At 36.7% G+C, this 15,752-nt stretch overlaps 1 protein-coding gene across 2 annotated transcripts in view; it reads left to right on the top strand.

Moving 5' to 3' along the window:
* Positions 1-1,374: 1,374 nt before the first annotated feature.
* Positions 1,375-15,752, top strand: part of ASCC3 (activating signal cointegrator 1 complex subunit 3) — a 300,957-nt gene continuing 286,579 nt past the window's right edge. For both annotated transcript variants that reach the window (XM_019738872.2, XM_074333336.1), the window contains exon 1: positions 1,375-1,725. The gene's annotated coding sequence lies outside the window, so the exon portion shown is untranslated. The remainder of the gene's footprint in view (positions 1,726-15,752) is intronic.

The following is a 15,752-nucleotide window of genomic DNA, read 5'->3' as shown; positions in this document are numbered from 1 at the left end:
TCTATTTTCATTTCTTCTTCTCCCTTAAGCCTCTGGAACTGTACTGAGAACAATGTGTCATGTGAATTCATTGCACGTATTGTTAGTACCTCTCATCATCACATGGCATCATCACACTTATTATTTACCTTTTGATGCATTTGTCTTGTCTCATAAACTAAACTGTAAATTCTTTTAAGGCTGGGTCCATGGACAATTGAATTTTAGGATTGCAAGTAACTTCAACAAACCATCAACCAATTCTTCTCTTGATACGTGGCTTCCCTGCACTTAGTCCCTTTTGAGTAAGCCTTTAGAATCTACTTAAAGTTAAATCCAGTGGTCAAGACATCCATGCATCTTAAGGCAGACAACTTCTCTAGCTAGTGCTAGAAGGGGATCTTCTTTCCAGGATCTGAAATCTGTTTCTCTCAAGTTTGCCTCTCTTGAGACCACATGAAACAAATCTATGTCACATAATGAGTCTTTACCTATTGGAAATGGTCACAGTAGCTTTCTCTCTTCTATGAACATCCTTCCAAGTTCAATCACTACTTTTTCATTTGTCATGCTTTTGAGTTCTCTTCACCATTTTGCTCTTCTCTGAAATAATTCCAACTTCTTTGCGGTCTTCTTCAAGTCCTCAATCTAGAACTGAACACATAACTTCAGATATGGTTTGGCTAGTGAAGAGGACAACTGATCGCTATTGGTTGCCTTTAAAAAACTCAGTTTTTCTAGGCCTTAAGATACTGTCATAATTGTCAAAATTATGAGAAGGGAGGATGGGAGAGAAAAAGGGAGTTACAACACATTATTAACTCATGCCATTTTTGCATGCCTGGTTTTTAGTCTAGAACTGTACACACATATACCACACAGTTCTTGAAGTTAGTTAATTTTTCTTAATGTCTTCCTGTCTTTTCAATTGAGCCAGGGAATCATCTGGCATTTTGTTTTTGGAGGTGGTAGCCCGACCAACGGACCGACAAGCAGAGATAACTTAAAGAGAACTAAACTGAGAGTCTAAAAAGCTTAAGGAAAGAGGGACTTGACACCAGGGAAGCAAGGAACTCTAGTGGCTGGTGATGACGATGGCTGGCAATTACCTGGTTCTTCAATTCATACTCACTGCTCTTCTCTCCTTTACCTTTGAGAGGAATTATTTCCCCCCAAGTCTTCACCTTACAGAGAAGAACGGGGAGAAGATGCAGCCTGCTAAAGTAATTGGCAGTGAAAACGCTCAGGTAGCAACCTGGAAGACGCAGGCGTGGCGAGAGGGGCACACACCAGACTACGGAATCCCGGGAACGCGCGCGCACGCGCCCTTGGCCGTCCGGGAACGCGCCCTCGCCTCAGGCCGGGTCCCACCCGGAGCGCTGTGGGCGGGAGGCGGGGCGTCGGCGCGCGCACGCGGGCGGGCTGGGACCGGAGGAGCCGACGTGCCGACGTTTGCGCCGCTGCGGGCGGGTGACGTGTAGGCCCGCGCCCGCTCCTGCTGGTCCCTCCTTGCCGGGTCTGTGGGTCTGTCCGTAGGTCAGGCGGTGGTCGTGCTCGGTGTCGTGTGACTCGGAGAGATCCGAGCAAGGGTGCGGACGAGGGCGTAGTGGTGTGGTGTCGGCTGGCATCTTCAGCCTTGCCCTCCACTCCACACCTGGCGTGGGAAGTAAAAATAAAACCGAAAGGGAGGGAGGAGCGGAGCAGGAGTTGACGGACTGATGGGAAGAGCGAGAGCGGGGCGTAGAGGTGAGGAGGTGGAGGTGGGAGGCAGAGGCGCCGAGGCCCGGGGAGGTGGGGACTGCGGGGTGGGCAACGAGACCGGTGTTGCCCCTCGAGTGAATTCTCAATCGGCTCGGAGGCGAGCTCCGAGCTGTCATCCCTCTCCGGGCCTGAAGGCGTGTCCCGGGTCTCCGACGGGATCGTCCCATTCGGGGAATTTGTAGGTGGGGGTGGGGATCGAAAAATGAACCCGAGCTACATATTGCCCAGGTGTTAGGCCAGAACGTGATGACCACATGGGGTGATTTTTCTTATCTGTGCGTGGTTAATTTGTTTTAATCCGTAGGGTTTTTGTTTTGTTTTTTCCTGTTCCAAAGCCATGGCAACTTTTTCGTTTTCTTCATGTGGACTTTGGGAGAGAAATGTACTTCCTTATATTTTTTACCCCTACACTGAAAAGTAAATACACTGGGTAGGGAGTTGACCGTGGTGAAGTGTGAGTGAATTTAGCGATCGAAGAGTCCTCCAGAATGTCATTTTGAAATTGTGTGTGTGCATGTGTATGGGTGCTCACGCTCGCTGGGTAGTTGTGGGTACGTGGGCAGTTGTTTTTAAATAGGCTTCTTATCATAAATTAACTTACTCATTGAATGCAGTGTGTTCGTGTGTTTTGCTATTCTTTGGTTTAAAAGACGCATAATTTTATCGGTAGCCAAAAGTTTGATGTGAATGAATCACATGTGCGGTTCAAACTAGTAGTCATTTCTTTCCATAAGTTAGATTGAATAGCCGGTATTTCTGTCACCAGACTTCATTTTTCATGGATTGAAATCATCTTTCTGATTTTCAAAGTGTTGTCAAAAGTTGAGAATTCAGCTTTTGGTTCTACTCTGGATTGTGTTCCTGTTCATGTATCTTTATTTTTAAGGATGGTTTTAATAATAGTCTTGCATTAGAAAAAGTCTGCGTAGAGATGCCAGTTAAGTGTAGGCTAAATAATCTTACTTGAATGAATTTATTTTTTATGGTTTAGCCTTCTTCATCCCTGCTGCACCATTTACTTTTATCATTCCGTCATTCATGTCTAGGAACTCAAGGTAGTGTTTGTGCTTATGGAACTTTCTAAAGCCCAGCACCTTTGTAATAGAGAATCTTGACTAGGGTTTGTCTTCGTACCATGGCTCCAGTTGACCAAAACAGGGCTTTTTGCAAGAATAAGTTACTGTCAGTGTTTATATGTAACTGGCATTGAAAGAGGAGCAGATCATTTTACTTGATGGATGACTTGATTTTTTTGCCTTTGGTCAAACAGGTAGTATACATGTCAGTATTCTGCCAGTTAAGAAGAGTAAGTTTTTTCCTTTTGCATAATTGGCTTAATTATAAAGTTCATCCACTTTTCTCTAAATCACTACCATCACTTCAGTTTCAGAACCCATCATCTTCCTCTATGATCTGGATTGCTGCAACAGCCTTCTGGTCTTTTCTTCCGGGTCTTGTCTTCCTGTGGCCCATTACCTTCACTGCACTCATAGTAATCTTTATTAAAACACAGCTCAATTCAAAAACTCTATTGGAAATTTCTCTTACTGTTAGAATAATTTCTAAACAATGTGATTTAGAAGGCCCTTCATGACCTGTTTCTTACCTATCTCTCAGCTCCATCTTTTGTCTCATTATTCATTGACCACTACACTCCACGACAGTCATGTTTTCAGTTCCTTGAATGTGAAATGTTCCTGTGCCTTAGCTGGAATATATTGCCCTCTTTACCTGACCAGCTCTTCATCCTTGAAATCTCAATTTAAGAAAGCTGTTTCCCCTTCCAAGCCTCCTTTCTGTGTTCTGAGCACACTCTTTACTGCCCTCTTTTATAAAAGTGTTATTTTGTATTGACATTGCTTGTTCAATTGACTTGTCTTACCCACCAGACTGAACTTCACAAGGGCAGGTACCATATTAATTTTGCTCACCATGGCCACCCACCTGCTATCTAGCATGTAGTAGAAATACTAGTTAAGAAATGTCAGTTAAATGAGTGACAGCTGTTCCTACACTCTTCTATTATGATTTTCCTTATGTGCCAACTTCTACCATAGTTTTTTTTAGCAACTATTGACTTTTCTTTTATCTTTGTTTTGCTTTCTGCTTTATTAACTTGAGATTTTGAAAAAGCTTACTCAAATACTATTTTTGCAATTACTTTTCTGTATGTATAAGTTCTTGAGTTCTTTGAGAAGAATGGTATATGAATTGAATAAATCACACTATATTTTAATTTCTTCTGTGTTTGAATAAACTTCTTAGTTTGTAAAAATACGTCTTATCTCTATTTTTTTTTTAATTAAAGTTTATTGGGCTGACAATTGTTAGTAAAGTTACATAGATTTCAAGTGTACAATTCTGTAATACATCACCTATATATCACATTGTGTGTTCACCAACCAGACTCAGTTTTCTTTCTAGCACCATATATTGCATCCCCTTTACCCTCATCTACCACCCTCCTCCTCCCTTAGCCTCTGGTAACGACTAAACTATTGTCTGTGTCTACGAGTTTTTGTTTCTTGTTCTTTTGTTGTTTTCAGTTTCATATACCACATATCAGTGAAATCAAATGGTTCTCAACTTTTTCTGTCTGACTTTGCTCAATAATCTCAAGATTCATCCATGTTGTTACAAAGGATACTATTTCACCTTTTCTTATGTCAGAGTAGTATTCCATTGTGTATATATACCACAGCTTCTCTATCCAGTCATCTATTGAAGGACACTTTGGTTGTTTCCATGTCTTGACCACCGTAAATAAAGCTGCAATAAACATTGGAGCACATACATCTTTACAAATAAAAGTTTTCAGATTTTTTGGGTAGATACCCAGGAGAAGGATGGCTGGGTCATATGGTAATTCTATTCTTAATTTTTTGAGGAACCTCCACACTGCCTTCCATAGCGGCTGCACCAGTCTGCATTCCCACCAACAGTGTATGAGGCTTCCTTTTTCTCCACAGCCTCTCCAACACTTGTTACTATTTGTCTTGTTGATAGCCATTCTAACGGGTGAGGGGATATCTCATTTTGGTTTTTATTTGCATTTCTCTGATGATTAGTGATGTTGAACATTTTCTCATATGTCTATTGGCCATTTATATGTCTTTGGAGAAATGTCTATTCAGGTCCTCTGCCCATTTTTTAATTGGATTGGTTTTTTGTTGTTGTTGTTGTTGAGTTGTGTGAGTTCCTTATATATTTTGGATATTAACCCCTTATCGGAGGCACTATTTGCAAAAATATTTTCCCACTCGGTTGCTTCTTTGTTTTGTCGATGGTTTCTTTTGCTGTACAGAAGCTTTTCAGTTTGATATAGTCCCATTTATTTATTTTAGCTTTTATTTCCCTTGCCTTTCTGATCAAATTCATAAAATGCTCTCTGAACCATATACATCCATAAGTTTAGTACCTATGTGATTTTTTATTCATTTTATTGTTTCAGATCTTATGTTTAGGTCTTTGATCCATTTTTAGTTAATTTTGGTACATGGTGACAGATAGCAGTCTAGTTTCATTCTTTTGCACGTGGCTTTCCAATTCTGTCAGCATCATTTATTGAAGAGGCTGTCTTTTCTCCATTGCATGTTTTTGGCTTCTTTGTTGAAAATTATTTGTCCATATTTATGTGGGTTTATTTCTGGGTTCTTAGTTCTAGTCCATTGGTCTGGGTGTCTGTTTTTCTGCCAGTACCACTGTTTTGATTATTGTTGCTCTGTACTACAAGTTGAAGTAAGGGAGTGTGATACCTCCAGCATTGTTCTTTTTTCTCTTTTTTCTTAGGATTGCTTTGGCTTTTCGGGGTGTTTTGTGGTTCCATACGAATCTGATGATTTTTTTGTTCTATTTCTTTAAAAAATGCCATTGGGATTTTGATGGGGAGTGCATGAAATCTGTGTATTGCTTTGGGTAATATGGCCATTTTGACTGTGTTGATTCTTCCAATCCATGAACATGGAATATCTTTCCATTTGTTTGTATCTTCTTCAGTTTCTTTTAAAAGTGTCTTATAGTTTTAAGTATATAAGTCTTTAACATCTTTGATTACGTTTATTCTGGGTATTTTATTCTTTTTGTTGCAATTGCAAAAGGAATTGTGTTTTGTTTTGTTTTTTCTTTTTCTGAGATTTCATTGTGAATATATAGGAATGCAATGGACTTTTGTACATTGATTTTGTAGCTGGCAACTTGACTGTATTCGTTGATTGTTTCTAATAGTGTTTTGGTGGAGTCTTTAGGGTTTGCTATATATAGCATCATGTCATCCGCAAAAAGTGACAATTTAACTTCTTTGTTCCCAATTCGGATGCTTTTTCTTTTTTTCTCTTGCCTGATTGCTCTGGCTAGGACTTCCAATGCTATGTAGAAAAGCAGAGATGATAGGGGACAGCCCTGTCGTGTTCCTGAGCATAGAGCAAAGGGCTTCAGTTTTTCACCATTAATTATGATAGTAGCTGAAGGTTTGTCATATATGGCCTTTATCATGTTGAGGTATTTTCCTTCTATACCCATTTTATTAAGTGTTTTAATCATAAATGGGTGTTGTATCTTGTCAAATGCTTTTTCTGTGTCTATTGATATAATTATCTGATTTTTGTCCTTTATTTTGTTTATCTGGTGTATTACATTGATCAATTTGCGTATGTTGAACCATTCTTGTGCTTCCGGGATGAACCCCACGTGGTTGTGATGTATAATCTTTTTAATGCATTGTTGCATTTGATTTGCTAGAATTTTGTTTAGGATGTTTGCATCTGTGTTCATCAGAGATATTGGTCTATAATTTTCTTTTTTTGTGTTATCCTTACCAGGTTTTGGTGTCAGGGTAATGTTGGCCTCATAAAATGAGTTAGGGATTATTGTATTTTTTTAAGTTTTTTGGAAGAGTTTGAGTAGGATTGGTATTAGATCCTCTTAGAATGTTTGGTAGAATTCACTAATGAAGCCATCTGGTCCCGGACTTTTGCTTTTGGGAAGGTTTTGAATGACTGATTCAATTTCCTTACTGGTGATCGGTCTGTTTAGATTTTCCAATTCTTCATGGTTCAGCCTAGGAAGGCTATATGTTTCTAAGAACGTGTCCTTTTTTTCTAGGTTATTGAATTTGGTGGCATATAATCCTTCATAGTATTCTTGGATGATCCTTTGTATTTCTGTGGCATCCACGGTAACTTCCCCTCTTTCTAATTTGTTTATTTGTGTCTTTTCTCTTTTTATCTTAGTGAGTCTAGCCAAGGAGTTGCCAATTTTATTCATCTTTTCAAAGAACCAGCTCTTGTCACATTAATTTTTTGTGTTGTCTTTTTGTCCTCTATTTCATTTAGTTCTGCTCTGATTTTTATTATTTCCTTCCTTCTGCTGACTTTGGGTTTCATTTGTTCTTCTTATTCTAGTTCCTTAAGGTGTAACTTGAGGTAATTGATCTGGGATTTTTCTTCTTTCTTGAGGTAGGCCAGTAATGATATAAATTTCCCTTTTAAAACTGCTTGTGCTCCATCCCCAAAATTTTGGTGTCTTTTCATCGTCATTTGTTTCTATGTATTTTTTTTTTTTATCTCTCCTCTTATTTTTTCTTTGACCCAGTGTTCTTTAAAAGTATGTTGTTTAAACTCCACGTATTTGTGGTTTTTCCTGCTTTCTTTTTGCAATTGATAATCCAATTTCAAAGCCTTGTGATCAGAGAATACGCTTGAGATTATTTCAATCTTCTTAAATTTGCTGAGGCTAGTTTTATGTCTCAATATATGGGACTATCCTTGAATATGTTTCATGTACGCTAGAAAAGAATGTATAATCTGGTGTTGTAGGATGAAGTGCTCTATAAATGTTAGTTATGTCCATTTCATATGATGTGTTATTTAGGGCTGCTATTTCATTATTTGCTGTTTTAATGATCTATTCATAGCTGTCAATGATGTTTTTAGGTTCCCTATTATAATTGTGTTTTGGTCGATTTCTCCCTTTAGTTCTGTTAGTAGTTGCTTAGTATATTTTGGTGCTCCCTGATGGAGAGCATAAATATTGATGATTGTTACGTCTTCTTGTTGTGTAGTCCCCATTATTATTATGAAATGTCCATCTTTGTCTCTTGTTACCTTTTTTATCCTGAAGTCTGTTTCATCTGATATCAGTATGGCTACACCTACTTTTCTCTGAATGCCATTTGCTTGGGGTGTCAGTTTCCACCCTTTCACTTTGAGTCTGTATTTGTCCTTGTAGCTGAGATATATCTCTTGGAGGCAGCATATGGTTGGGTTTAGTTTTTTTAATTCATTCTTCTACTCTGTGCCTTTTTATTGGTGAGTTCAGTCCATTTACATTTAGGGTGATTATCGATATATGAGAATTTCCTATCATTATATCTCTAGCTTTCTGGCAGGATGGTGTCTCCATTGTTTCTTTGCCTTTTTGTTGCTGTCTGTTATTCCAGTGCAGTGATATTCTATGATTTTTTCCTCCATTTTTTTCTTTTTTTATGTTACATATTTCAGTTCTGGATTTTTTTTTTTTTTAGTGTTTACCATTAAGTTTATGTAAAATAAAGTTTCGTATTTAGAGTATTCCATTTTCTTCAGTATGCTTACTTTATCCATTCCCTGTGCCAGTTCAGGCCTTTACTCTCTCCCATTTTATGTTTTTATTGTCACAAATTAATCCCTATTTATGCTGTGAGTTGATTTCTGCACTGCAGTAGCAAGTTGTCTTTTTTCTCTTTTTTACTTATTTATTTTTTCCTTGTTTACCCTGTATGTTATGTTTAAATGTATAATGTCCTATTTGGTGTAGGGGTTGCCATATCCTGCTTCTGTCTGTTCATAATACTACTCATGGTATTGTATTCTTTTGCTTTTTTGTTTCAGGTCGAATAGCCTCCTTCAGTATTTCTTGTAGTGCAGGACGTGTGTTAGAAAATTCCCTCAGCTTCTGTATGTCTGGAAAGGTCTTTATTCCTCCTTCATATCTAAAGGATATCTTTGCTGGATATATTCTTGGCTCATAATTTCTCTTCTTCATTAGTTTGAATATTTGACGCCACTCCCTACTTGTTTGTAGAGTTTCCGCTGAAAAATCTGATGATAATATAATGGCTTTCCTTTGTAGGTTACTGTCTTCTTTTCCCTGGCTGCCTTGAGCATTCTTTCTTTGTCATTAATTTTTCACAGCTTCAATACAGTGTGTCTTGGAGAAGGCCTGTGGGATTGAGGTAATTTGCTTCTTGGATTTGAGGATCCAGTTCTTTCCACAAGTTTGGGAAGTTCTCGTTGACTATTTGTTTGAATATACTCTGTGTTCCCTTCTCCCTTTCTTCTCCTTCTGGTATGCCCCTGATGGAGTCAGAAAGCTCTTATAGAGTTCTTTCATTTCTTTTAACTCTCAGGTCTCTCTCTTGTTTAATCTGTGTCATTTCCAGATTTCTATCTTCGATGTCACTGATTCTTTCCTCCATCTGGTGAACTCTATTATCTAAGCTGGCTATTACCATCTTTTTTTTAAGGACTGAAATAAATACATAAATAAATAAATAGACTAATTTCTGTGAAAATATATTTTTGAAGTCTTGAAATAAAGATGATACAAGCTTTAAAAAAATAAATATGGGAATCCAGGCACTGAAATACTGCTTTGTGTGTGTGTGTGTGGGGGGGGGTAGCTTTGGCCTCCCTTTTTCTTTCCTTTCAACACATCTATCCAGCCATTATACAAATATTTATTGAGAAAGGGATCACCTGAGTGTAGCTAGAGAAAAGTTTTGAGCACTGAGTTTAGGGGCACAACAATGTTTAAAGGATAGAAGGATGAGGAGGAATCAACTGGAGAGGAAAGTGCTAGTAATGTAGGAGAAAAACCAAGACATGTTCGTGTCTTAGATGCCAAGTGAAGCAACCGTATCCAGAAAGGCTGGGTGGAAAACTCCTGACAGGGATCAAACAAGTACTGAAAGTAACATTGAATTTGACTATGTTGAGGTTGTTTGTGATCTTAATAACTCTTTTGGTGGAACAGTGGAGAGAAAAGACTGATTGGATTGGCATTTTCCTCCTAGATATGGAGCCCAGAGGTGGGATGTTACTTGAAGAGGGCTGTGGATTCAGCAGCGATTTTTCAACACGGGAGCTGCTACAGCATATTTTTAGGCTTAGGAAATGATCCAGTAGAGACGAAAATGTTACTGATACGGAGGGGGGGTACAGTTTCACTCCAGCAACATTATCACTGTATCCCCACTGAATAAATTTTTCTTGAATGAATTAATGAATGGATAAAAGCATTTTACCACCTGCATATACATTTTTTAACATACTGAATTAAAAGTGGGATGAAGAACACTTCAGTTAATACCTTCTTTTACAGATGGTTATGAGAATTAATTTGGTTTCAGCATTCCTTGGTTAAATTACCATCTTGAAATTTCCTTTTTTTCACCCTGATCAACCTGCTGTTTCTCAATTCTTTGAAGCTGCCCTTACAAATGGTCTACTAAGGTGTGTTACCACTCCAGACTTGTCTAATCTTATTTTGTGTTCATTTTTCCCATTTAAACTTTTAAAAAGTTGGTACCTATTTCAAAAATTGAAGACCTCTTACATACTATTACCCCTCATTTAAGAAGATACAGTATTTGCCAGAGAGTGAAGGAAAACAGATTTTTAAATGTTCAGATTAGGGTTACCAAATAAAGTACCGGATGCAGAATTAAACTTGAATTTTAGGTAAACAACAAATAATTTTTTAGTATAAGTATGTCCCATGCAAGTATGTCCCAAATACTAAATGGGACATATTATACTACGTTATTTGTTGTTTACCTGAGGTTCAAATTTAACTTTATATCCTATATTTGTATCTGTTAAATCTGGCAGCTGTAATTTGGAGGAAAGGTTTGTATGAGTCTTAATCTGAAAGTATAAACACAAAGTAAATTATCAGAGTTTAGGTCTTTTGACAACATAGTCCTTACAATATAGTCTGTCACACGCAACTCTGATGATCAAGAAGAAGAAGGAGGTATCTTAAGAAACTGATATGGTATGCCTGGATGTTTTTAAAGGATATGAATTGAACACAGAGAGAGTACACAAACCAAGGACAGATGAAAGAAAATGAGTAAGAACAGGGATGCATATTCTTGAAGAAACATTAAGTTTAGCAAAAACAATTTTTAAGCTATATTCATCAGTCTGTTTCCTGGGGCAAGTGCTAGGACGTTAAAAAAGAGAAAATAGGTTTATTTAACTAATCTGCTTCCATCTTTTATGCTAAGGAGGATGGAGGGTAGACTGGATTGGAATGGCAGAACTGATTTGGGTTAAATGGACTAGAAACACACTGTGGATGGGAATGTTAAAGAGCTCCCACATGTTCACTGTTCAGATGTTCAGTCTCTTATAAGCCTGAGAATTTTCAGGTAGTGTTTAAAACTTAATTAAAACTTTTAATTATAGAATATTTCAAGAATGTGGAAAATTTCAGAAAATAACGGAACAAACATTGTGCAGATTTAACAAATATTAATTTTTGCCTATTTGTTTTAGATCTTTCTCTTTTGAAAACTATTGCTATTTTTTTTTTCTTTTGTACTTCTATCTTCTCTCCCTCAATTCCCTACTTGAAGCTTGTGTATGTAGTTCTCATGCATGTTTCTCCATATGTATTTCTGTGGGACAGGATATAAACCAAGGCATAAGGAGGGGGTGATGGAAAGAAATGGGCCTGATTAACTTGGTGAAGAAAAGACTTACAGTAGGATGACAGATATCTTCAACTATTTGGAAATCACTTAACGTCCAAAAAAGTGCTTAAATTGGATAACGTTACTGACATTAGGCAGTACAGATAATTTTTTTTAAAAGTACTTTTTAAGATCAAAAAGCAACATCCAGATTTAGTGATAGTTATTTTATGGAAAAGTTTATAAAACATTGAAAAAATCATTGTTCAGCCTATACAGATTCATTTTTATTAAAAAGTCAACAAATATGATTTTTCTAATATCTTCACTGTAAAAATTAACTAGCAATCCTTAGAGAAGTGATTACATTACAATTTGAAAATTTAAGGACATATGCTATAATTTTAAAAACATCAGAGAAAGTGAATTTCAAAAATATGTTCCTAATGTTTTGATGCATTTTGAAGTATGGTGTTTCAGTAATTCAGTTTTAAAAGTTGGAGGTGTCATTGACAACACCTGTTTTTCTTCTGAGTTGTAGCATCTATAATTTATTGCTGAGAAAAATCGCTTAAAAGTTAGAATAGAAGAAAGAATGATCAATATGGGCCTAATCCTTTCAAACATCTTTCAGTTTAGGAAGCTGTACTAGAGTATGGAGTCTGATACGGAAGTGACAGTTCCTAGCTTAGAGCAAAGCACAGAAAAAACATTCTTGTAGACAATATTTGTCAGGGTACACTTCTGAGTGATATAACTTACCATAAAGGAAAGAGTACCCTGCTTTTATAAGTTGTTAAGTTTTTATTCATAAATATTGAAACAAGCACTTCAGATGAGAATGTTAAATAATGGTCACGGCAGTACATACTTTTAGAAAGATCAAGTAAAGCATGATGTAGGGCATTGTAGCACAATAGAATTCTTAACTGTCTATGTATTTGTTCTAATTCATAATGCCCAATGAATTATCTGTTTTTATATTTCTTTCTTAGCACATAAATTCACTGAGTCCTGATTTTAGTGTTTAGTTTTTCTCTACTTGAGAGAGAGAAGTAGATGTCTTCTGCTGTTACCTAAGTGTGCCAGCTAACTTCTTTTACATAGTGTCAATGGTAGGACTTTTGAAGAATTTCTCCTATTATGCACAAACCAATAATAAGTGAAGATTAAGGGCATCATACCTTTTGATAAATATGTTTTTGGGATTTGGAGTATATAATTCTAATTGTTTGCGTGTAAAACCTTGATTTAGATTTCACAGGATCACCAGTTGCTGAGCTCATATTCAGGAATGTAATGGTGCTCCATGTAATTGTGGTGCAGAGAAACCAGTGTACAAGGTCAGGAAAACCCTTTCTCTAAACAGCTAAGGCTGGTTCCAGAGCGTTGCTAGAGTTTTGTTTGGTGTATGGGGCACCTCTTGAGAGGAGTAATGCACGGTTTCAATTCAGATTAATCTTTTCAAGGCTTATTAAGGGACAGGCATAAATTTCTTGGGTCTGTTTTACAGAGGCCCATAAACTGGGGTGAAACGAGAGTTTTTCCTTGCTCAGATAATCTGGGCCAGGACCTGTTCCACTGGATCAGTGTGGGGAGAAAGAAAATACACACACTGCCCGGCATGTAGGGGTCTGCTCCATGTGTTCTCTAGAGTAATTTATGAGCCTTGTAGGATGTTCTTTCTGACTATTCTTGTTCTCATCTGGTGCTGATATGTTATTTTAGCTACTTGTTTTCCAAGGGCATTTAAAGGAAAAGCTTTGCTTACCTTACCCTTTGTTAAAAGTAAAATTAATATAACTGTGGGGCTCTTCTGTAATACAAAGACATTTTGGTTTATGATTATGAGCCTGTCTAGGTTTATTCCGCTCATTTGAGTGGGAAATGTGGAGTTAATATAACTAAGCTAGTAGTTGGGGGGCTAAATTAGAGAATAAGAACCTCATGTAAATTTTATTTTTAATAAACCATTATATATTTTGATTTATATAAAAATTATATATGTGTGTATTTATGTTTGCCTTGCTTTCTCTGTTCTCCATGCTCCAAGTGTGTTTCCTAATTTGATTGGAAACTATTCAAGAGCAGTTGCTTTTTGCTTAAGAATAAGTTAGGATCTAAAGTGAACTTGTTGGGTGGAAAAAATGAATAATTAAAATTTCCCTTGAACATCCCTCGGGAGGACACCAGGTTGCCACACCATGGTGTCTCTCAGTATGTCCTACGCAGCGATGTTTTTCCTCCAGACTTGGATCGTATCACAATTTCTTCAGATGAACCAGGTGAAAAAGTTGGCTTGTGTTTGATTGCCATGTTGTATGTTTTTTTAGAAAGGGAACATAGTTTTAAACATTGGAGTCATGCAATGTAGCAATATGTTCACAGTTTGAGATGCATGTGGTGATTGAAACAGACTAAGGGAACAATATATTCTTGTTGCTGATCCTCCATTTACTTCGGAACATGTATTCAGTGTGTGCAATAGGGGGCAGAATCGCTCGTGTTGTTTTTGTCTGTCTATACCTTTTATTTGGCCTGTTGTATTTGATTCAAATAATTAAGTGTGCCTGTGATATGACTCCACAGCATTAACCAGTTGGTAGCAATAAGGTACAATATAAGTAGGGGAAAAAAGGTAAAATTTCTCTAGGACTTACCATGGAATGTCACCCCCTTTTAAAGTGGCATAATAGTGGATTATATATACAACGCTGATGTTTTCTGAATTCTGATCTTGACAGTGCCCCATCTCAGTGCCTGCCATCTGATCTGCTGAATCAGAAAGTTGGGGGTGAATCAGAAAATGCGGTGGTGGGACTCAGCAACTTGAGAACCCCTCCAGCTGACTTTGATGCGTACTAAAACTTGAGAATCTCTTTTCTGTGCTCTCCACTGATTCCTGCTTTGATTTCTTCTTGCAAATGTTCCAGAAAGTATGTTATCTAGGAAAGTCCAGACATGATTCTCTGAATCATCTCATTTCCAGAAATGTTCTCCAAGATTCAATCCCAATTGGTAGTTGAAATTTAAACTGGATCATTCTACTTTCCTGATTGAAAGTCTTCAGTGTGCAACAGAGAATTCAACTGTTTTTTTTCCCCCCAGCCATTCTGATATCATTTCCTTATTGAATTGCAAGGTAGTCATCTGTTTTTTGATTTATCTTTCTTGTTTCTGATTTCTAATCTAATTTGATTTTGCTCAGAAAATATGACCTCCTTGGGGGTCAGCAAACTGAGCCCTGAGCCCTGGAATGATTTTTGAACTTTTAAAGTATCGTTAAAAAATAATAGTAAAGCAAAGAATATGTGGTGGAGACTGCGCCGTGGGCTGTCAAACCCAAAATTCTTCTTGCTCGCACGCGCTCTCTCTCTCTCGCTTATATATATATAATATAATATATATAATATATATAAATTATATATTATATATATTACACATATGTATGTATTATATATACTATACATAATATACTATATATACTATATATGTAATATGTATTATATACTATATGTAATATATATAATAAAATGTATATTATATAATTATAATATATTACGTATATGTAATATATAATATATTACATATATTGTATATGTAATATTATATATTATATATGTCTATTATATACATATAGAATATATGTGTGTGTGTGTGTGTGTGTGTGTATATATATATATATACAGTGTATATATGTATATATATATATATATATATATATACAGGAAAAGTTTGCTGACCCCTAATCTATATGCTTCTTATTCTTTGGAATTTGTTGAGATTTGCTTTATGGCCTTGTTAATGTACATAGATGGTTTTAAACTATTGCTAATGTACTTGAGAAGAATGTGTATTTTCCAGTTATTAAATACAGGTTGTACAGGTTTCTGTATATGCTCATTAAACTAAACTTACTAATTTCACTGTTCAAGTCCCTTATATGTTTACTGAATTGTTGTTGGTGTGACCTATCAGCAATTGATCAATTACTGGATTTTCACTTTGATGTTGGTCTTTGATGTTTGGAGTCAGAAATTTTTCCAAGTATTAAACTTTGCAGTAACTTAAAGGATATAAGTAATCAAGAAGAACAGAAGCAGGGAATAGTCTGAGACATTCTACATGGCCCTCCTAGTTCTTTCCTTGCCACGTTGGTCACACTCTCTTTGACTCAGTGGTCAGTGAGGTCTCTTAATTGAGGTTCGTGGGTCATTTCACACTGTGGGAAGTGCCTGGGTTATAAAATATCTCTAGATTATTTTTAACTCTAGAGTGGAATTTCATAAACTGCACATTTTAGGCTAGATAATTATTTGTTGTGGGGAGGCTGTCT

The sequence above is a fragment of the Rhinolophus sinicus genome, linkage group LG05 (assembly GCF_036562045.2).
Source record: "Rhinolophus sinicus isolate RSC01 linkage group LG05, ASM3656204v1, whole genome shotgun sequence".
In the NCBI taxonomy this organism is placed as follows: Eukaryota; Metazoa; Chordata; class Mammalia; order Chiroptera; family Rhinolophidae; genus Rhinolophus; species Rhinolophus sinicus.
Note: the sequence above shows the minus strand (reverse complement) of the source record. Positions and strands in the feature narration are given on the sequence as shown.